At 42.7% G+C, this 26,130-nt stretch overlaps 1 protein-coding gene across 7 annotated transcripts in view; it reads right to left on the reverse strand.

Moving 5' to 3' along the window:
* MEIS2 (Meis homeobox 2) overlaps positions 1-26,130 on the reverse strand; it is a 237,743-nt gene that overhangs the window by 8,368 nt on the left and 203,245 nt on the right. The gene's annotated exons all lie outside the window — the stretch shown is intronic.

Raw genomic sequence — 26,130 nt, forward strand, 5'->3', positions numbered from 1 at the left:
TCCATAAATGAGGACCAGGCTTTGCTATTCTGTGCTTTCACAAGGTATTGTTAGGTCAGCAAAGCCATCAATTAGGCTGTCTGAAGTTTTATCACCAGCACAGCAGCAATAAGTGCTGGCCCAGAAAGAACTTCTGCTCTTCTACAACTCCTGCAGTTTAAGCCTGTAAAGTCAAGGGTCATTTGGAGGTCAGTGCCAGCTGGGGGCGACCTTTTCAACCAAGAGTGGGACACCCAGGGCAGAGAGCATAAGGCAACTTCCAACCATAAACCGGGGCACCTTTCAACTTGATAGAAAGAGGGAATTGCAGGTACATGTGTTTATTATTAGGCCCAAAATAACTTCTTCTCCAATCAGGTACCATAACTAAAGCAGTGTCCGAGTCATCTGAATGTTAGGTAAAGCCCATTATTTGGCAAGGGAAGCCTGGATTTAATTTTGTGGGTAATCCAAAAATAAGTGCTTGCATATTTCCCCATTAAGTTAATGCATAACAACCCACATCAGATAATCTTGCTCAAACTAACCCCAGTAAAATGATTTTTTCCCAAAAAAATGTTTTTTAATTGCACAGTTTAGTTAAGGCCATTTTCTATAATTCACAAGACCCACTTGTTTTGATCTCTATTGTTTTTATCTCCATTCTCTGTGTTTTTAGAGAACGTTAGTAGTTATGCTCAGGGTTTGTCCAGTATTGTCATTCATTCCTCAGCTAAATGACCCTTAAGAACTGCTAATGATCATTAGCGATTCCTGGTATTCTAAACATACCCATCCCCTCAAACTTAGCTTATTTGTATCGTATAAATTAATAACGATTTCAGTGAGCTTCACATAAAACCCATGATTATTAAAAGTTTGTAAGGTACAGGAATCTAGCATTTGGGGTTTGGACATAGCCACTGCACTTCTTCCAGGTTAAGTCCACTTTACAGCAATAGACACCTTTGAAATCAACACTTCTAATTGTATGCTAATGGGAATGTCATTTAGTAGATGATGCATAAATACTCAAAAGACTACATAGGCTACTCTGCATCTTTTTGTTTACACATTGCTCCCTATTTAAACACACCCATTGTAAAATAATAATAATAATAATAATAATAACAATACCCTGCCTTATAATTAGTCAAAGGCAAATGCTAGGCATTTAAGACTGCTTTTATAGCTTGCTCCTCTAGGTAATAGTGATTTCTGTCACTGAGGCTATATTCCTAACATAACACTGTGAATTCAAGGCATATTTCTGTCCTCCAAGACAAAGGTCTTTGATAGGGCTTAATTTGCTTAGCTGCTTTCCAGTAATGTTGCTACACTGACCAAACAGGGACTGACCTGAGCCTTCTGCAGCTAGCATGCCTTTTATCAGCTGAAGTTAACGCCAACAGAGATTAACAGAAAAGCCTGATAAGACTGTTTTCTCTTCAATGAGCTTCTAATGATGTATGCAGATGGCAAGGTTTAAGGAATGAAACAAGCACGTACTGTACTTGGATTGGTAACACACAACAGATTCTCCTCCACTTTGAGCCTTGCTGACCCTTGCTTTCTTCAACCTAGCCACTCATAAGGTAAATTAAATTGCTTTTTCAGTTTTTATTTCAGCTCCAACCACTTTTTATTATTTACATCTGGTGGTCTCCTTATTTATGTCCCTTTCCACTTCCTTACAACACTCCTTTACTCACAGGACTGCAATGCATTATGGTTCTTCATTCTCAGCAGGAGAACACTACACTGTCTTCAAACAAATAATTAAGGGGAAGGTTAAAGGGGTTCACCTAAAGGTCATATCTTTGGAAACTCGTCAGAATGTATACATTAATTTAAAAAGGGGGGGGCATCCTCTTAAGATTTTTTTTAAAGGGAGTTTACACAACAATACAGAAGACTTGGACAATTCATAATCCTTTGACCAAAGGGATACAAAACTGGCTTTTATGAACATACACAATTAAAAACCCTAGCCTGTGGGGCTAATGTTAATTAATTCAACAGGTCAACAGGACAGAAACTTTGGAAGAAGATTTTGAAAATCTGCTCGGCACTTGTGTATTCTGTGCATGTGCCAGTCAATCATTTCCTAAAATGTAATATACCAACACACACACACACACGGGGGGGGGGGGGGGACTGGCCCAGAATTATCTGTGTGAGAGCTGCTAATTGATTCAACAGATATTTTTTGAGGAAACAGTGGAAGCCCTAGGTCAGTGGTTCTCAAATTTGGGGCAGGACCCCCTGGGGGTACTAGTCATCTGGAAGGGGGGTATTCAAAGTTCCAGGGAGGGAGATGATTCCACAGGAGGCAGAACAAAAGCCACTTGCCTCCAAACAACAAACATTTTAATACTGCAGTCACCAAAACAAGATCCACTGATGAAGAATGTAAGAAGACCCTGACATATCAGACCAATGACCCATCTGGTCCAGCAGCCTGTTCTCTCAGAAGCCGGCCACATTCCCCTTTCTGCAGTTTCTAGCAAATGGTATTTTGAAATATAGTGCTCTGACAGTGGAAGAAGACCATACCCATCAGGAATTGGCCATGTGACAGTATTACATAACTTGGATTCCAGGGATCAACCGTGAAAAGTCCCAAGCAGTACCCTTTTGATGCCTTCCGTTCAGCAGGAAGCTTGTCATCTATCCATGGCCAAGCCTACCTTTCAAAGCACCTAGGAAATTGACTGTAGCTGTTTCCCACTGAGGAGACTGGCCTGTACGTTCCTAGCCAGAACCAGCTGTCTATATAATGGAATATGGGTGATGTTCTGACAATTAAGAAGGGCTATAATGGTTGTGATGCACTTGGTAAAAGCTCTTGGGGTTGTTGTACCGTAATTTAAGAGCACTAGATTAGCTGCTGCAAGACACAGAAGCTTTCTGAGATGAGATGAGCCAGGAAGGAATTGTCTATAGTCTATGGACATAACTCAAGCCCAGCTGAAAGACATGGGTTGATTGCCAATGAAGCCATCTAGAACTTGGTGGCTTTGATGAAGGTGATACCCTGCAAACATGAATAAGTAGTCTACTGAAATAACCATAGATGATTCTGGGAATAATTTTATTTCTCCATTCTGAAAAAGAATATCTGCTCCTTGTTGAAGAACTGATGTTGAACTGGTAATTCAAGGAAATGGTGAGAGGAGTAAAAGTGTCAAGTGAAAGTAAAGTGAGAATTCAGTGATCCAGGATAAAAGGATCCCAGGTATTAACAATGTTTAATAGTATTGAACTAAAGAGCTGGATGGAATGGTGAGAGAATCAAAGGTTCTACTTGGAAGGACTGATGGCTTGATCTAGTTTCAAAGGACACCAGGGGTGTACCGGCAGTCCTTTAAAAAATAATAATTAAAAATAATTCTCACCCCGAGAGGACAAAATAGCAGAATTGTACAGGTTGGTACTATGACAAAGGGCACTGATGTATTGCACCCTCTATTTTCCCTACACCAACAGTCATGTATCCCTCACCAGTATTATTAAAATTAACAAAAGTAGTTAAGATTCCTATCAGGAAAATGTCACATGGGGAAGAAGTCTTTAAAAGCAGATCTGCCATTGGAGCTTTGTTTCCTCCCACCATTGAGACTCATGTTCTTCCTATGTACCACTCAGAGAAGTTGACCATATTTGCTGCCTACATTTAAGTAGAACAGAAATACTGCAATACTAAATACAAAAATACATGGTAGGTATCCTATCACAGCAGCCTTAGGCACAGTAGACACCACTTGCAGCAGTCCTTTTGATGACATGGCTGTAGAAATCAGCAGTAATGGCACTGCAGCAAGAAGTGTAGACGCCAACATTACGTGTATCAGTACTAAATGATGCTTGGAAGTGCTATGGTCAGAATGAATGCTGATTGTGCTAGAGGCATTCACACCAATGAAATTGTTGCAGGCGGATCTGGTGAAAACTTGACAGTTATGAGTGATGGGTCCTAGGAATGGTGTTCAATGTCTGCAATGGATAATATGAATCCCAAACAGGATCTTAAGAAATCACATCCAAGTAAGTATAGAAGTAGAAACAAAAGCTGGCCTATATGAAGAACAGAAGGATCTCTCAGCCCATTTTCTACAATAAGTGATTTCCCCCCTCTGATGTACTAAAATTTGAATTAAGATCAACAACTTAATTGTTAATGAGCCACTGAATAGCCTTACAAAGTGTTATTACTTTTAACCATTACTATCATTAGAGACTAATCAGAAACGTATACAGTCATACCTCTGGATATGAATGCTACGGGTTACGTACAACACGGGTTACGAATGCGCCGAACCTGGAAGTAACGGAACATGTTACTTCTGGGTTCGGTGGTTCGCGCGTGCGCAGAAGCGTCAAATGACGTCATGCGCAGAAGCGCTGAATCGTGACCCGCTCGTGCACAGAAGCGCTGGCGCGGGTTGCGTACTGCTCATGTTGCAAACGGGGCTTCGGAATGGATCCCGTTTGCAACCAGAGGTACCACTGTACATGGAATTTTCTGAATTCCTTTTCCATTTCCCCCTAGTTTTAATTCAAGTGGAGCCTTTGGAGATATTCATTTTCCAGGACTAAAAGAGGGAAAGGATTATTTTTTGTTCATGAATAGTAGTGTGTGAAAATGGTGATAATTCATTCACAATATGTAAGAAGCATTTTCCCTCAGGTTTTTGTTCCAGCTCACTGTATGGCACTGACATTTTCAGTAGAGGGCTGGCATGACTTAAGCATACAAAACAAATCCAAATTTGTTCACTTTTAATGGAAAAATTAATCTTTGGCCAACTGACATTTCAAAATTTGGAATGTACATATGACATGGGTCCTGCTGAGAAATTTAATCATTTTCAAATTGAATTGAATCCATTTTTTATTAAAAAGTCACCCTATTTTTCAGCAAAACACTTATGATAAAATCTTAAATGGTCATAGTGCATGTGGAAAGAACTCTAGTATTTTATTTTAAAGATATCATAGATTTGAATAGAAAAAGCTTCTGAGTTATATGTGAAACATTTGTGTGCCCAATCTTCATGATCTCTTACCCCACCACACTACATTTGTAAGTGAAGCAAGAACATAAATTTCTTTGCCACAAATGGTTATAAACAGATACTCTCACTCATGTAAGTAAAACTATTATTCCTGGACTGTAATCCTACTGGTAGAGTGGGATTCAACTAACTTTTACTCAGAGTACAACCATTGAAATTAATACACCTAACTAAGATAGGTCCTTTGATTTCAATGGTTCTACCTTGAGTACGTTTAGCTGACTAGCAACCCTAAACACATTGGTTTTCCTTGGTGCCTTGACATAATTTGAGCACTGTGTTGAACTATATTGAATATTGAATAAAGGTAGTCTGTGAGCTGATTTCTGAATCTTTCTCTTAGAAACATAGAAGGTTGGGTATTTGCCCAATACTCTAACTGACTCATACAAATTAATGCAGCTGTGTCTGGGAACAGTCTTGCATGGTGATCTTGTGCCATAAAACCACTCATTACCATGGTGAAAAGAAAGGAAGCGTGTATGGTTTTCACATTTCTAGTATACATAAATATAAGGCATTTTCATTTACATTATTTGGTGAATTGTGCTTCCACATTCTTTTATACCACAAACACAATCCTATGTATGTTTTTTTTCAGAAATAAATCCCACTGTCTTCAATGGAACTTACTTTCAAGTACAGTAAACTAAGGTGCTGATCAGTCAAGAACACTGTTATGAGATTGATGCACTTGATGCTGAAAAGCTCCAATGAAACCCTCTGTGCCCAATATAGCGCCCAATAGTTTTCTATACCTATGTAGCCATACTGACCCTTGGTCATCTTGCTATGGTAACCTACCAATATTTTATTCCATGTTGAGCTCTTTGTCAAAAACAACTTATTTCACAAAATGTCAGGCTAACATCATTTGATGACTCTGCTATGCAAAAGAAAATAATTAAATAAACCCTAAGCTGCTTGTTGAATACTGTACACACACTTTCTAAAATGAAAATTGAGATTCCCACAATTCTTTTCCAGGTAACAAATATTCAATTTCATGTGAATTCAAGCTGGTCTTTGACCGTAATAAATTATTATTATTATTATTATTTCATGTGAATTTCTTTTCATGCAGAATCAAAGCTGATGAACAGCATTTGGCATGAGCTATTATGGCTACTTGGTAATATTTTGACAGGCTTAAGCATTTGCAAACCATATATTGTTCTGATGTGCTTAACATGGCATAGAGTAAATCTGTTAAACGTTCATAGATATTTGTCTATGTGTTATTATATTTTCAGGGTATTATGGCACTTTGAAACATGTAAATCCTAGGGCCCCACTCCCCCAACACCCTGTCTACTACAGAAAATATGCAATTTTCACTTCAGGAAACTAAAACTCATATATTTATTGCCTCTATAACTGACAAGTTCCAGGACTGTCTTGTGCAGCTGATTTGCTTCTTCTGAAATGCAAACACGAAATTTAATCTCTCTTCTTTTGGCACATATTTGTAATGATAGTAGTGATACTATTGGAGGTTTCCCTTCACAGTAGTAATGGATATTGTGCATTCTATTAAGTCATAGTGGCTATACAGCATCATGTATTTTAGAATAGGCTGCCAAATATTTCTTGTACATACTAAAAAGGAATACTTGGGGCTGAATCTGCTTGCGTATGGTGCCTGGTATTGAAGAAACCTCAGGAATGAATGTTCCTAAGGTACTATTGTCTAAGGTAGCTCTTTGGATGCACCCAAAATATTGGGTACTATTCATGCATTCTCCAAGCCAAGAGTCCATATAATTGGGTTGGCCTTGGTTGGTCAATCATGATTTGTGGTTTCCAGCAACACCACCTCTTCCCCAAGTCCTCTGTACACTCCAGGATTTGAAAGCAGTATCAATCTCCAAAGCCTGGTATGAAGTTAAGTTCTCCACGCAGGCCAGAGAACACGAGAGTGGTGCAGGGTATCGCTCTGCTACACCCAGCAGGATCTATTTCTCCTGGACTTTTGCTTCTATGATGTGCGAAGAGCTTGGGGGTAAAAATGGCATCCTTTATTCTGTTTAAGCAACTAGGAAAAGGTGGTCACCAGGAAGAGAGTCATGGTCCCAACTAGCCACATTTCAATCAGTGTGCAAAGTTGAACAACATTCTACATGCAGCCTTCCCTACTGAATGTAAGCACAATGAGGTATATGCCTTGCTCACTTTAAGTGAACTGTATAATTTCACACTGTGAAGTTTTAAGGATCTGGATGAATATTTTGGGTACGTCCAAAGAGCTACCTTAGACATACTTAAAGAATTTTGGGTATGCCTTGTGGGGTTTTTTTGGCATTACTTTTGAATAACAACTCTCAATACCATATCCCAATTATTATTATTTTGAAAGTATCATTATTTGCAAAAGGAGTGTGGAATGGGTGCACGATTTGAGAAAGACTAGCCCAGCATGCAGAACTGGTTGAACATGGCTTTTTGGACACAGGGCTTTGCGTATGAAAGATATCTATGTAACATCTTTCCAGTGACTCAGAATAATGCCAAGTTTCCCTCCCAATAATATAAGCAACTGGGGAGGAGTTATTTTTTTCATTGGTACTGTGGGAATTAACCCCCTGCCTTCCTCTTTACCATTGTCTTCGATCCTGCTTGGCGGCTGCTGCAGCAGCAACCATTTATTTACAGAATTAACAACATGTGTAGCTTGGCCCTAAATGTGTGATTTTTTTGAGTGACCTACAGAAGAGGCTTTTCTGGAGTACTGGAATACAAAATATTAAATTAATAGTTTTAGTTTAATAGTCGGACACGACTAAACAACAACAAAATAGTTTATAGTTTATCTTATACCTTTCAGATGATCCTTAATCATTAAACACACTTCTTTTTCCTGGCTGAAATCTACTAATATCAGTTCATTTCATTCTTTTCTCTCAATAGAATTAGGTATCCATTTCCATGTATATAGTTTTATAACAAAGGATAATAAACGTCTTTCTTTAGGATGACTGTGCCATACCAGGCTACACGACATTCTTTCTGTAAGTATATTTAAAGCTGCTTTAAATCACTTGGCTACAAACAAGTCCAAAAGGCTATTAAGCACATTATACTTGAAAACTCAGAGAAAGTTAGAAGGAAGACTTCTGTCACAGTGGCCGGAGTAGACTACTTCAGAGTAACGACGCTACGCAGCTCTGCATTTTATTCTTTTATTGGTGCTGCGTATTTACAGTGCTCAAGTCATTGCTATTTACACGGAACGAGGTTGTCAGTCGGTTTCAGAACCTCCTAATGGCTTTTGGCGCGTCTTTCTCCAACACAAAAGCTTTGGCAGACCCATCCTCTTGCCCCTCCTCTTCCTGCGTAATTCTGGAGTTGGAGGGATGGGTCTTCCCCCCTTGCTTGCCCCTTCCTGTCCCACCTGGGACCCTGGCTCCTCTACCTTGCCTGAGCCTCGGACACGACTTCCTGCTTCCCCACTGGAATCGGAACTCTCCCTGCTTTCCCCTTTGCTCGGGGACGGGCTTGAACTCAGGAGGGGAGGGACTTCGCGATATCCCCTGTCCCTCACATCCACCCCCCTCCCAAGCTCTCCTTCACCCCTCCCCAGGCCCCCCCCATGTGTCGGTGACGACTGGAAGCCTAAGAACTCAGTGCTCTCCGAGCCCGTTGGTGTGAATACCTCCCCCCAGTCCTGCGAGCCCCCCCCTTCCGCCTGGGCGGACGGGAATCCCAAAAAGTCCGTGGCGTCAGAGCTGGTGGGGGTAAAAACGTTCTGCCAATCTGCTCCTTCCTCTGACTGGGTGGATCTCGTTGACACCCATACCTCATCCTCTGGTTCCTCAAACTCCGCTTCCCAGCGCCATGGTGAGCTGCTCTCCCGTGCCTCCTCCTCCTCCCCCTCCCTTTCCATGTGCCAGGGCTTGGGTCTGTGGGGAAAGAGGGCGTGAAATTCTTCCACCAAGAATTCCTCCTGTATCTGAGTGGCTGGGACCCATTCATTCTGGGACGGTGGAGCATCCTCCCATGCCATGAGGTACTCCAGTCCCCCCACCCCCCACCTTGAATCCAGGATGGCCGTGGCCTCATTGAGTTGCTCCCTGCCTTCCCTCTCCCCCCCTCCCTCGGGGGTTTGTTCGCTGTCTCGGAGCCTGCTGCTTTCCCTGTACGGCGACAGCAGCGATCTATGAAACACTGGATGCACCCTCATGTCCTCTGGCAGTGCCAGCCTGTATGCCACCGGGTTTACCTGTTGCGTGACCGTGAAGGGGCCCAGCCTTTTGGGTGCCAGCTTTTTGCACCTCCCTCTGGTGGGAAGGCCCTCCGAGGACAACCACACCTTGTCCCCCACCCTGATGACCTCCCCTTGTCGCCTGTGGCGATCTGCCCCCTTTTTGTACGCTTCCTTGGCCCTCTCCAAGTGTTCTCTGAGCTGCTGGTGCACCGTCTCCAGTTCCTCTGCCCAATCCTCAGCCTGTGGGCCCTCCTCCTCCTCCTCCTCCCTCTCCCTCTCTGGGAAAGATCTGAGGTCGCGCCCGTAATTGGCCTTAAAGGGCGACACCCCTGTGGAGACGTGCACTGCATTGTTGTAGGCAAATTCTGCTAGTGGCAAGCGATCCACCCAGTCCGTTTGCCGCTGGCTGACGTAGCATCTCAGGTACTGCTGCAGAATGGCGTTGACCCTCTCCGCTTGTCCGTTGGTCTGCGGGTGTCTAGCCGTCGACAAGCTGACCTCCACCTGCAGGAGGTTCATGAGCCGCCGCCAGAACCTGGAAACAAATTGGCGGCCACGATCCGAAATAACCCTTAAAGGTAATCCATGCAGTCTGAAAATGTGATCAACAAACAGTTTGGCTGTCTCTTCTGCCGAGACTGCCCTGGCACACGGTATAAAGTGACACATTTTGGACATAAGGTCCACCACCACCAACACTGCAGTCTTACCCCTGGACGAAGGCAGATCTGTGATGAAGTCCATGGACACCACTTCCCACGGCCTGTGTGGTGTGGCTAAGGGCTCCAGCAACCCTGGTGGCGCTGCTCTGACCACCTTCGCCCGCTGGCAGGTGGTACAGCCCCTTACATAGTCTCGAACATCTTCCCGCACCCCTGGCCACCAGAAGTGTCTCATGACTAGGTGAGCGGTTTTGTCCCTTCCAAAATGCCCCGCTGTAGGGTTGTCGTGCATCTGCTTGAGGACCGTACGTCGAAGCTGGGTGGTGGGTAGGTACAGCGCACCCTTGTAGAAAAGCAGCCCTCTGCGTTCTGCAAAGTCTTTTGCCTGCTCCCTCCCCCCTCTCAGTTCTCTGAAGATGCGGTTGGCAAATTCATCCGCTGCCGTCAGTGCTGTGAGTTCTGCCTCGCTCACCACAGCTGCTCCGCAGGACCATGCCGACGGGGGGAAAATGTGCCTTGGGGCTGGTGGCGCCTCCTCCTCCATGTACTCTGGCTTGCGGGAGAGGGCATCCGCCCTGACATTCTGCTCCCCCGGGATGTAGTGGATGGAGAAGTTGAAGTTCGAGAAGAACTCTGCCCACCGTATCTGCCGCTGGTTGAGCACCCTGGCAGTTCTCCAGAACTCCAGGTTCTTGTGGTCTGTGCACACCTGGATGGGGTGCTTCGCGCCCACCAGGAAGTGTCGCCAGTGCTGGAACGCAGCGTAGATCGCAAGAAGTTCCCTATCAAACACTGTGTAGTTGCGTTCAGGCTGTGTCAGCTTCCTGGAGAAGAAGGCACAGGGTCTCCACTCCCTGTTGGCGTCCAGTTGCAACAAAATTGCGCCCACAGCTTTTTCAGAAGCATCTGTCTCAATGCGTAGGGGCGCGTCCTGCACCACATGGAACAGGTTTTGGTCTGAGGCGAACACTCTCTTGAGGCTTTCGAACGCTGCTTGCGCCTCTGGTGTCCACTTGAACTTCTGCTTGCCTCTCAGGCAGTCCGTGATGGGAGCCGTAACGCGAGAGAAGTTCTTGATGAACTTCCTGTAGAAGTTAGCGAAGCCTAGTAGGCGTTGGGCATCTTTGCGCGTCCTGGGGCTGTGCCAGTCCAGGATGGCCTGCACCTTGTCCTTGTCCATCGCCAGCCCCTTGTCTGACAGCTTGTAGCCCAGGAAGTCCACCTCTTTGGTGTGAAACTTGCACTTCTCCAGCTTCACATACAGGTGGTTCTCCTTCAGGCGTTGCAACACCTCTCTGACATCTTTCACATGCTGCACTGGGTCATTCGAGTAGATAAGGATGTCATCTAGGAAGACCAAGCATTTCCTGAAGAGGAGGGACCCCAGGACGTGGTGCATGAAGGCCTGGAAGCATGCTGAGCCCCCTTGCAAACCGAAGGGCATCACCAGATATTCAAAAGAGCCCAGAGGCGTGAACATCGTGGTTTTCCATTCATCTCCTTCCCGGATCCTGATCAAGTTGTACGCCCCCCTTAGGTCCAGCTTGGTGAAAATCTTGCCCCTGCGTGCCGCTGTCAGGAGATCATCCACTCTGGGCATGGGGAAAGCCACTGGCTCTGTCACCGAATTCAGCCGTCTAAAGTCCACCACAAGACGGCGCTGTTGCGTGTCTTTCTTGTCCACCCAGAAGACCGGGCTGCCCCCTGCTGCCTTGCTTTCCCTTATGAACCCCCGCTTGAGGTTCTTGTCGATGAAAGCGCGCAGATCCTCCAGCTCCTGGTCTGACATGGCGTACAGCTTGGCTGGGGGTATCGTCGCCCCTGGCACCAGGTTGATCTGGCAGTCAAAAGGCCTGTGCGGGGGTAGGTGGTCGGACTCCGCTTCGCTGAAGACCTCCTGCAGGTCCCAGTACTGCTTGGGTATTGCCTCACCCCCTTTGATATGCATGGTGGCCACCGTGGCTATCGGAGGCCCCTCCCCTGGTTGGTGCTGCATGCAATGTTCCAGACAAAAGTCTGACCCAAACGTGATGCACCTCTGGTGCCAACTGATGGAGGGGTCGTGGCGCGCCAGCCAGCTCATGCCCAAGACGATGGGGGGGTCTGAGATGGTGGTGACGTTGAACGCCAGTGTCTCTGAGTGCCTTCCCACCGTCATTCTCATGGGGGGGGTTTGATGTGTGATGGCCCCTCCCAGCAGCTCCCTGCCGTCAATGGTTGCTACGTGCAGAGGAAAATCCAACTGCAAAAGCTGGATTTGGTGCTCTTCTGCAAAGCTTCTCGAGAAGAAGTTGGCGGACGCCCCACTGTCAATTAAGGCGAGGACCGTCAGGGGATAGCCATTTGGGAGCGTTAGCGTCACTTCTAGAACCACTCCTGCTCTGGGAGGGGTGGGCTGGCTCTGCACCTCTCTGTGCGGGTGGGCGGGCTGGGGCTGTTGTCTGCTGACTGTGCCTGGCTGCTGCCCCTTGTCTCCTGCAGCCAGGCTTTCCCGTTTCCCTGCTGTGGTGCTGCGTCAGTGGGGGAGGGCACCACCGTTCCCGCCTTTCCTTGCCACTCCCTGCGATGTGGGCAGTCTCTGACGAGATGCTGGGGTGAGTTGCAGAGAAAGCAATTCCCGCCCCTTCCCTCCTTGCGTCTTGGCGCCGCTGGGGTTTGAAAAGCCCGCGCGCGCGCGCTATCAATCTGCATGGGCTCCTGGTCCTGGCTGGCTCCAGGCGTGGCCTGAAAGGGTTGTTGAGGGAGTGGCTTCTCCTGCGACCGTGGGAACCAAGCCCGCTTTGCGCGCGTCGCTTGCTTGTCGTTCCACCGGGATTCCTGCCTCACCCCCACCGCCAGAGCTGCTTTGCTCAGCTGATCCATAGTACTGGGCTTTGGACCTCTCGAGAGTTCATCCTTCACCTCCTCGCTCAAACCCAAGTAAAACGCAGCTTGCATGGGAGGCGAATCCAAAACCCACCCCAGTCTGTGCACCAGCATGGTGAATTTCGCCCAATATGCGCGAACTGTCATATTTCCTTGGCGTAAATTATGCAGTTCCTCCTTAGTCTGGTCCAAATGACTATCGGACGAATACATCGTCCTCAAACCTTCTAGAAATTGTTGGACATTTTTCATGCAAGGATTCTTGGTTGCGATTAATGGTCTTAGCCACTCCCTGGCTGCTCCGGTGAGATGTTCCACAATAAACGCTACTCTGTGCTCATCATCGGGGAACTCATTCTGGTGCAGCTCAAGAGCATACACGATCTCAGTCTCAAAGCCCTGAAACTCCTTCGGGTCTCCATTGAACTTGCTTACAAGGGTCCCTGCTCTCCTTCCTGGCAGCACTTGGACTTGGGGAGCCCCTCCCGCCTTGTTTTTCTCTGCATCCAGCTTGTTTTGGAGGTCTACCGCCACCGCCCTTAAATGCTGCTCTTTTTCCTGGAGCTCTCTCACCTGTTCCGCAAGTTGTAGCCGGTCGTCCTGGACCTTCTTAGTCTCCTCTTTAGCTGCCTTCAATTCTCCCTGCGCCTGCAGCGACAACTGTTGCAGTTCTAGCTGGGCTTGCTCAGCGATCTGCCGCCACTTCTCCGCCTCGGACACGCTCATCCCGGCAACTCCGAAGTAGCCCAAAAATGATTAGGAGGTTGCTGTCACAGTGGCCGGAGTAGACTACTTCAGAGTAACGACGCTACGCAGCTCTGCATTTTATTCTTTTATTGGTGCTGCGTATTTACAGTGCTCAAGTCATTGCTATTTACACGGAACGAGGTTGTCAGTCGGTTTCAGAACCTCCTAATGGCTTTTGGCGCGTCTTTCTCCAACACAAAAGCTTTGGCAGACCCATCCTCTTGCCCCTCCTCTTCCTGCGTAATTCTGGAGTTGGAGGGATGGGTCTTCCCCCCTTGCTTGCCCCTTCCTGTCCCACCTGGGACCCTGGCTCCTCTACCTTGCCTGAGCCTCGGACACGACTTCCTGCTTCCCCACTGGAATCGGAACTCTCCCTGCTTTCCCCTTTGCTCGGGGACGGGCTTGAACTCAGGAGGGGAGGGACTTCGCGATATCCCCTGTCCCTCACAACTTCATTTACTTGAAACACTTTTTACTGCAAATTTTGTGGGCATTCAAACAAATATTAGGGGACCTTAACAATGGCAATGACTGATTCATAACTAGATGGGCACTATGATACCATAGATGGTCAATGCAAAACTACTTCTTCTTCTTCTTCTTCTTCTTCTTCTTCTTCTTCTTCTTCTTCTTCTTCTTCTTCTTCTTCTTCTTCTTCTTCTTCTTCTTCTTCAAACTTAAACTTATGTAGTGCCTGCACTACAGAAAATACTAGTATCCACTATGATAGTATGCCTACAAAAGCGTCATTATTTTCCTGTTTAGGGTGGGTTTTTTTTTGTTTTGTTCTAAAGCACTACAAAGTTCCAAAATTCCAATTTGGGCAAAACTTTTATTACACCAGCCAAAATGTAACAAAATTGTGTGCAAACTTTTGAGTTCACAAGAACTCTTTATCAGGCGAGTTCCCACTTCCTATGGGCCAATTGCCACCTATCATAGTTCAAAGCAGGTTGCCAGAATCACTGATCAGTGGCAACTTCCTTTGATAACCTACTTTTAGTGTCAATCAGCTGATTGGTGCTGGGAGTGCACTTTCAAAGTCATGATTGGCAGTTGCAGGGAACCCCTTTGAAGTACTTTTGGTGCACTGAGGAGTTTCTAATAGGGAAACATAGTACAGTCCTAAATTGGGCATTCCTAAGCTTCCCTTGGACCTGTTCCTATATAATTGAGTTAATTTGGCTTTTGTTTTTTAGTGAAGAGGGAAGAATGGGACTGGTAAATATCTGAAAAAGATATGAGAATGTAGGCAAAATCGACATTTTTATTACTGCAACGCATGCGAGCCAACTTAGGTTAATATGCTTCCATTTTTAAAGATCCTTGCATGCTTTGTATAGTTCCTTTGGCCTAACTGTTTAATATCAGATGTGAGAGTTATTCCTAGGTATTTAAAGGCACCATGGGCTCTTGGACTGTGCTATTATGATTATTATTGGCAATACAAAAATATATATCATATATCACATATATCATAATAACAGACAAAAGCAGTAACCCCCCCCCACAGCGCAATAACCCTGCCCTCCCACTGCAATGGAAATTGTGAGACACAAAATGTATATATTTCCTACTAAAGAGACATAAAACTTTGATTCACAAAGTGAAAAACAATATATAAATTTTTGAAACAAACCAACAAAATGTAATCAGCTTCATGTAGCAAAGGCCAGGTTTATGAGTCAGAGAATTGAGTGTACGCAGCTATAAGCTGCAGGTAGGTAAACGGCGTTTCCGTGCGCTGCTCTGGTTCGCCAGAAGTGGCTTTGTCATGCTGGCCACATGACCTGGAAGCTGTACGCCAGCTCCCTCGGCCAATAACGTGAGATGAGCGCCACAACCCCAGAGTCGGTCACGACTGGACCTAATGGTCAGGGGTCCCTTTACCTTTAGCTAAAATGAAATTTACACAAAACATACGGACTTGGCAAAGTCACTTCCCCTGGCCTTTTTTTTTTTTTTTGCTCTTTTGGCTAAGACTCAAGAATGGATACATTAATACATATTTGGATGCATACATATCTGCATCAGGAAAACACTGAAAGGCATAAGCTGAGTACTGAAATGCTACCTTGTTTTTTAAAAATGAAATTTTAAACTCCAAATCTGAATTTCTGCCAGCAACATTAAAATGTGGAAAAGAAAATGCACATTTGCCTCTCAAAATTTGGTCCCGCTGTATGCATTTTTCCAAGTCCCTTTCCTGCATCTTTTGTACCAATATGTTCACTCATAAACCAGACAGAGGTTCCCAGTGATCTCTGCCAACATATATACTAGGAAGCCATGAGATGGAGCCAAACTATAGGGTTCTGTGTAGGACTCAATGAAGTTAGATGAAACAATTTCTGGAAATATGGTGTGTAGCAGAACCCTACACATTATTTACTTGGAAGTAATCCCAAGTAACACAGGTGGTGCTGTGGGTTAAACCACTGAGCCTAGGGCTTGCTGATCAGAAGGTCAGCGGTTTGAATCCCTGTGACGGGGTGAGCTCCTATTGCTCGGTCCCAGCTCCTGCCAACCAGTTTGAAAGCATGTCAAAGTGCAAGTAGATAAATAGGTACTGCTCCAAGTGGGAAGGTAAACGGCGTTTCCGTGCGCTGCTCTGGTTCGCCAGAAGCAGCTTTGTCATGCTGGCCACATGACCTGGAAGCTAGACGCCGGCTCCCTCGGCCAATAACGCGAGATGAGCGCCGCAACCCCAGAGTCGGCCACGACTGGACCTAATGGTCAGGGGTCCCTTTACCTTTAATCCCACTATTTAATAGGATTAAATTCCAAATCAATGTGCACTAGATTGAATCTTTAGGCTATAGTCCTATATAAACTTACCTGGGAATCTTACTGAATTCAGTGGGACTTACTTCTGAGTAGACATGTATAGGGTTATGTTGTTATATTAGTGTCCCAGTTTTATCAGGAACATATATGTGCCATATACTCTGTCTCAAACGGGAGACTTTCAAGACAAACACTGCTAATAAATTGTCTAATTATAATATGCTGTGGAATTCTGGTAGATATTTAATGTATAGGTGCTTCTTTATTTATTTTCTGGTGGTTTTTTTAAAATTTTAATTGAATAGCACAATGCTACGTGTGTCTACTCAAAAGTAAGTCCCGCAGTGTTTACTAGTGATTGTTCCCAGGAAAGTATGAATACAATTGCAGCCTAATATAGCTATAAGACTGCACAGTACAAGTCCATTTTGCATTAAAATTATAATAATATAATGGAATAATCCACGATCCTGGGTTATAAGTATACTGTGAATCCCCACAGTGAATAAATAACCAGTTGCAGAAATAAATAAATCTCCAATATTAAGTGTAATAAAGAATTGCTACTACAGGAAGACATTGACAGACACCGATTTCCGTTATGAGCTTTCAAGAAATTTTAACCTATGTAGAAAATTATTTTTTATTTCCCCTGGAAATCTGAATGGTAATAAACACTATTCTGTGAATGTAATCACATCTGATGCCACATAACAAAACATCTCAGCAGGTCATGTTTTCCAAAGTAATGTCTGCTTCCTTTCTATAATGGCATTAGATTATTCATAAGCAGTTATTTATCACACTGTAAGAGAGATCTTTCATAGGTACTTGAAAGGAAGGGAGGAGACAAACAGAAAGAGTTCCTTAGCTATTCACATCTTAAAGATAAAATGCTAAGTCAATAGACATGTTGTAGTATATTGCCTCATCCTGCACATGATTTATTGCAGATGAGAATCAACTAGAAACTGAATTACTTTGAAAGTTTTACTGCTGATGTTAAAATTCCAGGTCTGTATACATACATTTTATAGAGGCACTAAGTACAGCTTTTGCAAATTTGAAACCTCTTATTTTGAGGTTATGTACATTGGAATAACCACTGCATAAAACAGAGACCTTTCATATAATTCTTAAACTGACCACTTAACCATTTATGTTGCTGTCATAGCTTAAATTTCGGGGGGGACGACCCATATTTTTGTAGCATTTAGACAAATTATTGGCAATTCTGCTTATTCCAAACCAGATTAGGTTTTTGAATGTTTTATATAAACAATTACAAAGGGATATTAATTTTCAAAGCTAGTATCTTTTTGCTTTTTGGTATTTATGATAAAATTTGATGAAATTTAAAAGCATTTTCAGAGGAAAATAAGCTTAGTAATAATTTCCCCCAATGTGTAAGCATGCTTAGAAACAACCTGCGAGATACATTTGAAGAGATCAAGGTGCTCTTGTATTATAGGTATCTCTGATTAGCTTGTCATCTACTCTGAAGAAGATGTAGCCCAATTCTCCTATGCTGTATAGCAGGCCAGCTGTTAGCTGTCTGTCAAGCACCTAAAGTGGACAAGTAGTCCAGGAGCAAAAATGTCACTCCTTTGATCTGGCAAGGAGCAGCTGCTGATTTATAGAGTAGGACTTTGTTCTTCCGTTCTATTTTACTTTCTTTCCTAAGGCAGAACCACAAAATCTAGGAGGAAAAAAAGTGCCGTTCTCTGCAACATCAACAAGCTCTGACAACTGCAACAGGGTTTTTCTTGGCCCTAACAAAGCTCTCAGGCATCTCCTTTGACGCTCACCTTTCCCTCCCCCCTTCTTCTTTTTGCAATGCGGTAGTTATTGTTTAATTCAGCTTCTGTAAATGGAATGGACTGTGGCCAGCAAGCCTGGGGCATAAACACACCTGTATGAAAGAAGTCTTATTGTAGCAACCATCTACATCCAACCTGCACATGCACTGCTGGTTCTTGAGTTCAGAAGCTATGCTCCATTTTCCTGACAGCAAATTTTGCCCTAAGTAAACTATGCTTTTTGTATCCACTGTCCTGTCTTGACCATGCTTGTGCATTTTTCCATAGCTATTAAAATCTTCAAATCTGAAGGCAAAAGGATTAAGGCATGGAAATATATATTTTACCTGCCTGTCAACTCAGTGGACTTCAGGCAATTTGTTATGAACACCCCCAAGTCTTTCAAATCTATAGACAACACCAACAAAAAGGAACTCCATGCTGAAAAATTGACGTGTATTGATCTTTAAGGTGTTCCTGCTGGTTTAGGGACATGGTTAATATACTAGCAGCCACAGGCAGGTAATGATACAGAATTGATTTATTAAGGATTATTGGGGGAAAGAACATTATAAAGAGTAGGTTTTAATACAATAAAAATATTGAAAGCATGACCTGGCTTGACCCCTTAGGGTCAGCTGGTTTAAGAAACAGATCACCTTTTATGAGGTGCTGAGTGATCCTCTTTCTCCCCTAGAAGTTAAAGAGCACTATTTTAAGACATTCCTTTATAGGAATCGGGCTCTTAATATCTTTATTGGCTGTTCTTGATTTTTAAAGCTACGGATTTCAAAGTTACAGAAGTGAGCATTGCAGAGTAGTTGGACACAAACCTCTATACATTAGAAGTGTAGAGAAAAATATTTTATTTTTTTAAATGATCATGACTAATTTAAGTGTCATTGATTTCAATGGGTCTAAGTAGTCTGGATCTAATCCTACAAATGAACAACTATAGGCACAACCTATTTACTTTCCTAGTGATGAAGGGGAAAGTTTTAGGAAGACTAGACAGGTAAATAAAGAGATACAACAGCCAAAATGATTTTTTAACGTGTGACAATTTTTCAGATGAGTATGTGCATGTTATCCTTTTCAGTCTTATACCGTATATCTTATTTGTTTCGAAAGAAGGCAGAAAAATAATTTAAGTATAGCAGTGGGATAAGCCCCCGGAAGGTAATTCAGTAGAATTCTTTGCAGTGTTCACCAGAACTTAGTGTGGTCCCCAACAGTAAGGAGTTGTCACTATGATATGAAAGTCACGTGGAACTCTTATGCATAGATTGCTTGCTTAATTGGAGAGTTACCCCTCCACTGATATTAATGGGAAAGACTTTGCAGGTGATGTAACTATAGTATCTGAGATATCCTTTGACATCTGCCAATTTTTCATCTCCTTTGAGGCCATTAGATGTTTACCTCCGCCAACCTCTCAATTATTGTTTCCTGAGTCTTCTGAGTGCCAGTAAGTCCCCTCATTTATTTAGAAATCTTGGTCACTTAACCTGACATAAAGCCGTAATATTTGTCTTGCACAGCTCCCCATTACTTTATTTATCCTCTGCAAAATATAGTGTTGATTCATCACCAGAAACAAATACGAAGGATAGCTTCACAAGAACTAGTGTAGCATAGTGTAGACTGAGCTATGAATTAGGAAGCTTATGGTTCAAATACCACCCCTGCCATGCATGGTTCAGGTAGCATTAGTAAGCTGTTGTGTGATATCAGGAGCTAGACATGGGCGTAGCCAAAAGGGGGCAGCTGCCCCCCTAAATCAATAACCATCAATAAAAATACATAGCAAACTGAGGTTCTGTCCCCCCAACAAAAGGTCTGCCCCCCTAACAAAACTCTTGGCTACACCCATGGTGCTAGTCATATTCATAGTAGACATATAGAAATAAATTCACTTAAGTAACTTAAATCTATTGATTTCAGTGGGTCTGCTCTGAGTATGACTACCATTAAATATCACTGACTGTCTCATTCAATGCCCCATCATCTGCAATAAAGCCATTTATTGATTGCATTTACTAGGTGCCCTTCATCACACAGTTGCAGGGCATGGTATGTAAAGAAATATACAGATCTAAAATACACAACAGCAAAAAGATATAAAAATAATTTAACACCACGTTAAATAACATCTTAAGGAAGGAGGTGACCATATTAAATTCACACCAGTTCATCCTCCCCTAAAAGGTCTAGGGGGGCAAAGGGGTCCCTCTTCATCTGTCAATGCAAAGCATATAATTTCACTGCAGGATGTAGCTTAGAGAGGATGGCATTGCATAGGCTATCATACAGAAAGACTCTCTCAGGTGCTGTTGTCTCTAAAACTTTGCTAGGTAGTGGTGTCACAAGGAGGTGGTGGAGTCACAGTTGATCCTAATAGGTAGCCACATTGATATAAGAGAAGACATTCCTCCAGATATGGAAGTGATTTAGGGCTAACTGCCCAACCCTACAAGGCTATTGCTTTGTACACTAGCACACCCTATATAGATGTGAAATAACAACAAAAATGACAAAAAGATAAAGTTAGTGGAAACCACTAGAGAAACTCTGCATTAAAAGCTACAGCTTTGAAAGTTGTAGCAGTTATGAGAACTCTGACCCATGATATGAAACAATGCACCACTTGCTGATTCTACTGAAATTTGACTTTAAAACAGGCTATATACATTTTTGTTAAACAGAAACCCTTCACCCTGCATGGGAAAACTGTTTTCAAAACTGAGAGTTTGTGAAATGCTGGGCAGGGGCTGGAGGGCAGTGGTAAACTGCTCAAAGTTTGTAAATTAAAAATCACACAGGGCTAGCAAGCCATTTCTGTGAGGCTCTTCGGGTTCTGTCCACTATTTTTGTTTTTAACACAAATGACATGCAGGAGCAGGTTTCTACTCAGCCAATGCGTTTCAGTTCATGTTTGGGGTGCACTGATATGTGCATCATAATGCTCGTTCACAACTTGTTTGATTGGATATGTATTTTTGTGGGGGTAGGTTTCCCCTCCTAGGTCACTGGTTATTGTGAATTACTATACCTGAATTGGGGTCATGGGCAGTTTATACAGTACTCACAGGGCAATCCTAAGTATGTTTACATAGAGATAAGTCCTATACCTAGGGCTTAGACCTGGGGCTTACACCTAGGCAAGTGTGTACAGGATTGCTTCAATACCTTAAAAATTTGATTATAGAGTGAAGACATACAAATTCACCATCTCAAGCATATATCTGAATAAAACAGATTTGGGGGCCTTTGGACTAAAAAGTGATATATAAACAACAACCATACCAGTTAATAAGTTATACTGAATTAAATTGCAAGGCATTAAAAAGGAAATGCAAAGGAATGCAAAGATTTATTTCACTGAAAAATTTAAAAATCCTTTAAGAGTTAGATCAGCTGGCAAAGGGGGATTTGTTTCTCCTTCTCTTGTATCTTCAGTAGTTGTTCTATTCTCTGCTCTTTTCAGTGCAACTATATTATTATCCACAAAACTTTTAGCATCATCGTAATCATAAAATATATATTTTATATCTTTATAAATCACCAGAGGCTTAGCAGAATCCAGTAATGCCACATCTGCTTTAATCCTAGTAAATTCTAGCCTGAGAGAGTCTAGTATGTGGAATATGTCACAACGTTTCCTGAAAGATTCAGGAAATACATCATCTCCTTGATTCCTGAAAATGCAAAACAAATACAACAAAGAGCAATTGGCAGAAGGAAAGCTGGTACAATTACAGTGCAATCCTAAACATGTTTACTCAGAAGTCAGTGTTAACGAATTCAATGGGATTTACTTCTAAGTAGACATGCACAGAATTGCTGTAAATGTATATAGGGATTAACAAACAGGTATTACTATCTCTGTCATACAAAGATCTCCTGATCACTTGTTTATTCTGCCAGTGTTGCTGTTTGAAGATAGGTAAATTTCTCCTTGCGCCCTGAACCTACTACATATTCTTGAGCTGATGCCCAAATTCAGCTGTTCAGATGCAAACACAAGTCTGCCTACCTCACTACCAATGCTAATCAGTCACATTAATTTAACTATATAAACAGAGGTGATCTGACCTAATGAGATCGTACTCAGCCTTTTTGCTGCTGGGTTAAAGTTTAAGTTGTATAGAGGGTAATATAGGATATAATGCACAATGTCAAATATTGTAAATGAGATTGACTTCTTGCCCTACATACAAACAAGGTGGCAAATAGAATACCGTATGTAGACCAGGTAAGCAGGTACAGCACCAAACACAACATGAGTGGCAAGAAGGGACAGTCTTGCTCTATAAGGATTGAACCTCATTGGCCTGGCACCCTACCCAACAATCTGCTGATTCTGAATATCTGTACCTGATGTTGGGGACATGAGACAGGATGGAATTCCATTGGTATGCTATCCACATCAGTGCCTAACTATATCCCTGCCTGAATGCTAATAATAAATAAATAAATAAATAAATAAATAAATAAATAAACAAACAAAAAATTATTTATACCCCGCCCTCCCCAGTCAAAACCGGCTGACGCAGTAAAATTACAATAAGACATAAAAGAAAAACAGAACAATTAATTTGAATACAGGTTAAGATACAATTTAATTTTGAAATTTTAAAAATGCAGCCTCATTTTAAAATAACCCACATCAAAATCATAGGGAGGAAAACATAGGGGTCAGACTGAGTCCAGCCCAAAGGCCAGGTAGCTCCATCTTGCAGGCCGTGCGGAAAGATGTCAAATCCCGCAGGGCCCTCGTCTCCTATGAGAGAGCGTTCCACCAAGTCGAAACTATGAGATTGGTGGTCCTGGGAGCTTTAATATGCATGCTGAGGCTCTTTTTGGGGAGCATCTGAAAATTTCATGACCTCCATGGCAACCACAGGCCTGTCTCAAATTATCTGGACAGGATAAATTTAGCAGGATATAATTTGGACTTGATTTTCTGCAGTGGAGGGGGGGGGGATAATCTGTGCACGAGGAAGCCAATAAAGACTACATTGTCCTGGTCAGATCATTACTTGATTCATGTTTGACCTGATCACGTTTGACCTACAGGTTACCTGTAACTTCTGCACCATTGCATCTGCACGATGTCATCCAGAAGTTTTTTCAAGTCACCCAAGAGAGTTTTTCAAGTGGGAAAGGCCCTCCTTTGCAACCTGAATTGGCTGTGGCTAGGACAGAGTATTGGATTACTGAGGTGGTCAGTGCGTATCTAAAAAAATGTGTGATCTTCAATGTCCTAAAAAGTGACAAATTTATTGAAGAAACCTATTTTGGAGCCAGTGATCTGAGATAACTACCACTACCCAGTGGTTCTGGAGTACACTATTTATTTAGAACCATTCAATCCATTTTCAGGCCTGAGTTTGGAACAGAAACAACTTTGGTCATCCTAGTAGGTGAGTTACATTGGGAAATGGGTATGTGGAAGAGGAATATTGGAGTGTTGACCTCAGAAGGCGGTGCTGGGGATATTTTTGTTCCAATCTGTGGCCTTCCACTTACAGGGTGACTCAGGTCTCTATTCTGTTCTATGCCTTTGAGTGACATTGCTGGGTGACATCATCACTGCACCGTCTGTTACAGGTGGCAGTGGCAGCTCGGAGTTCCTTTTATTAACTTAAACAAATGCACCAGCTGTAATATTTTCTAGAGAGAATGGATCTAGTCTCACTTATTCCTCAGAGTTCACTGCCAAGGTTGCATTATCTGCAAACAACATATCTCAGATAAGAACCCACCACACTTTTGTTTTGGTGTGAAAATGTGCCAAGTTGAACAGGAAGTACATACTGTCTTCTGTCGAGCTGAAGGAGAACAACAGGGAGAAGAATATGCCAAAGAAAGTTGGGATGAGAACACAGCCCTGTTTCACACCGCTCTTTATCGGAAAGTCATTTGAGGTTGAACCGTCATACTGGATGGTGCCGTCCATGCTCTCGGGGAAGGACACAATCATCTTATGCAGCTTAAGTGGTATCCTATTTTGTTGAGCAGTATGAAGAGTCCTTTTCAGCTGATGACGTCAAATACCTCCATCAGATCTACGAAGGTGACGTACAAGGGGTGTCTCTGCTCTAGGCATTTCTCCTGCAGCTGGTGCAGTGAGAAAATCATGTTGACTGTTGACTTCTGAGCTCTAAAGCCACACTGGGATAGACCCTGTCAGTGAGTAACTGTAATCTGTTGAGAACTACACAGACAAAAGCTTTCCTCACAAAGCTTTTTATTGATAAGTACCGTATTTTTCCGTCTACAGTGGTACCTCAGGTTACAGACGCTTCAGGTTACAGACTCCACTAACCCAGAAATAGTACCTTGGGTTAAGAACTTCACTTCAGGATAAGAACAGAAATCACGCGGTGGTGGTGCGGCGGCAGTGGGAGGCCCCATTAGCTAAAGTGGTACCTCAGGTAGGTTCAGAACAGTTTCAGGTAAAGAACGGACTTCCAGAACAAATTAAGTTCTTAACCTGAGGTACCACTGTATAAGTCATACCCTATTTGGGGGGACTCAGATTTAAGAAAATCACGGGAGATGTATCCATGTATAAGATGCCCCCTAATTTTTGACATTATTTTTTAGGGGGGGGGGACTAGTCTTGTACACGGAAAAATACAGTCTATTTTGCTGGTATTAATTGAGCTAGTTCTGAATTATTTTGCTTTAATGTTATTGTTCCAAATTGTAGCTATTTATTGGTACAGTTGTTCCACTGCTATTTTATTGTTATAGGTTCTTAATGCTTCTGTATTTCTGTTTGGTATTCTATGGTGGTTATATTTTATTTTTTAAATATTGTGATTCTATACATGATGGAGACCTCCTTGTAAGGGCTTGGACCTAAAAGTGGTCCCAAAGGATTTTTAACACACAAACAAATAAGATAATGAATGTAGAAAATGATCAAAAATGAGGAAAGGGCAGCACAGATAAATGTTTGCAAACAGAGAATGATTCTGCTGGCTTAGAATGATGAAAGAGAGGGATATGCAGGACTGGCCACGATATTCAGAGGGTGGGAAAATTCTGCATTTGTTATACCATTTAAATGTATATAAATATAAAATTGTCCATTGTCTTAACATTGAAATATTTTTTTAAAAGAAAAAGCAACAAGGAGAAAACACAGTGGAAATGTGTTTGAGGATATCCAAGAGACTAATTTATTGCTAATATATTTGTCAATTCTATTTCCCAAGTTTTAGGTCCGTCAGTATAAAGTGACAATGTGTAAAACATTAACTTATTTTCATGAGTACACCACTTACTGGGAGAGCTTGTTAGTCAAAACAATCTAGCAACTTCTCACAGTAATTTGGACTCCCAAACCCCTGTTGGCAGTTCATACTCTTTTAGGTAAGGCTTGAATTCTGTGAAGTGCATTTATGTTCTTGGCTACTTATTAGTGCAGTCCTATATAAGTAAGCCTCACTGAGTTCAGCGGAGCTGTCCCCAGATTGATTTTTTGATTGTATGTGGTCTTTAACAGGAATAATATTCTTATTTCTTTATGTCCCTGTACACATTTTACACAGGCCTACAGAGAAATTATACTCAATTGGAGGGCCCACTGATTTATCATAGCTGTATGTACATTCTTTCCTGTGTCTGAATTTAATGTTCTGAACCATAGGGATTTAAAAGAGCAAAATAGAAGTAGGGACAGCACAGAGGCACTTTAATAATTATGCTACACCAGAGGTCCTCATATGTATGAATCCTACACCGCAACTTGTTGTTAATTCAGTGTTGGATATCTTTTATTTTTTACACATTTTATTGGACATCAACTTACAACTGATGTCTTTTTCTGGTTAAACAGTAAATGCACTGTTAGTTTTAGTTGTATATTCCTAATACTTCTGCTCAAGATAGCACTTGTGTTGCAGGGACACACCATTCTCCTGCAATGTAAGTAGAGTATGGTTTCCAGTATGAATTTTGCATCACATCTCACCAATGTACACCCATTAGTCCTG

The sequence above is a fragment of the Zootoca vivipara genome, chromosome 1 (assembly GCF_963506605.1).
Source record: "Zootoca vivipara chromosome 1, rZooViv1.1, whole genome shotgun sequence".
Taxonomy (NCBI): Eukaryota; Metazoa; Chordata; class Lepidosauria; order Squamata; family Lacertidae; genus Zootoca; species Zootoca vivipara.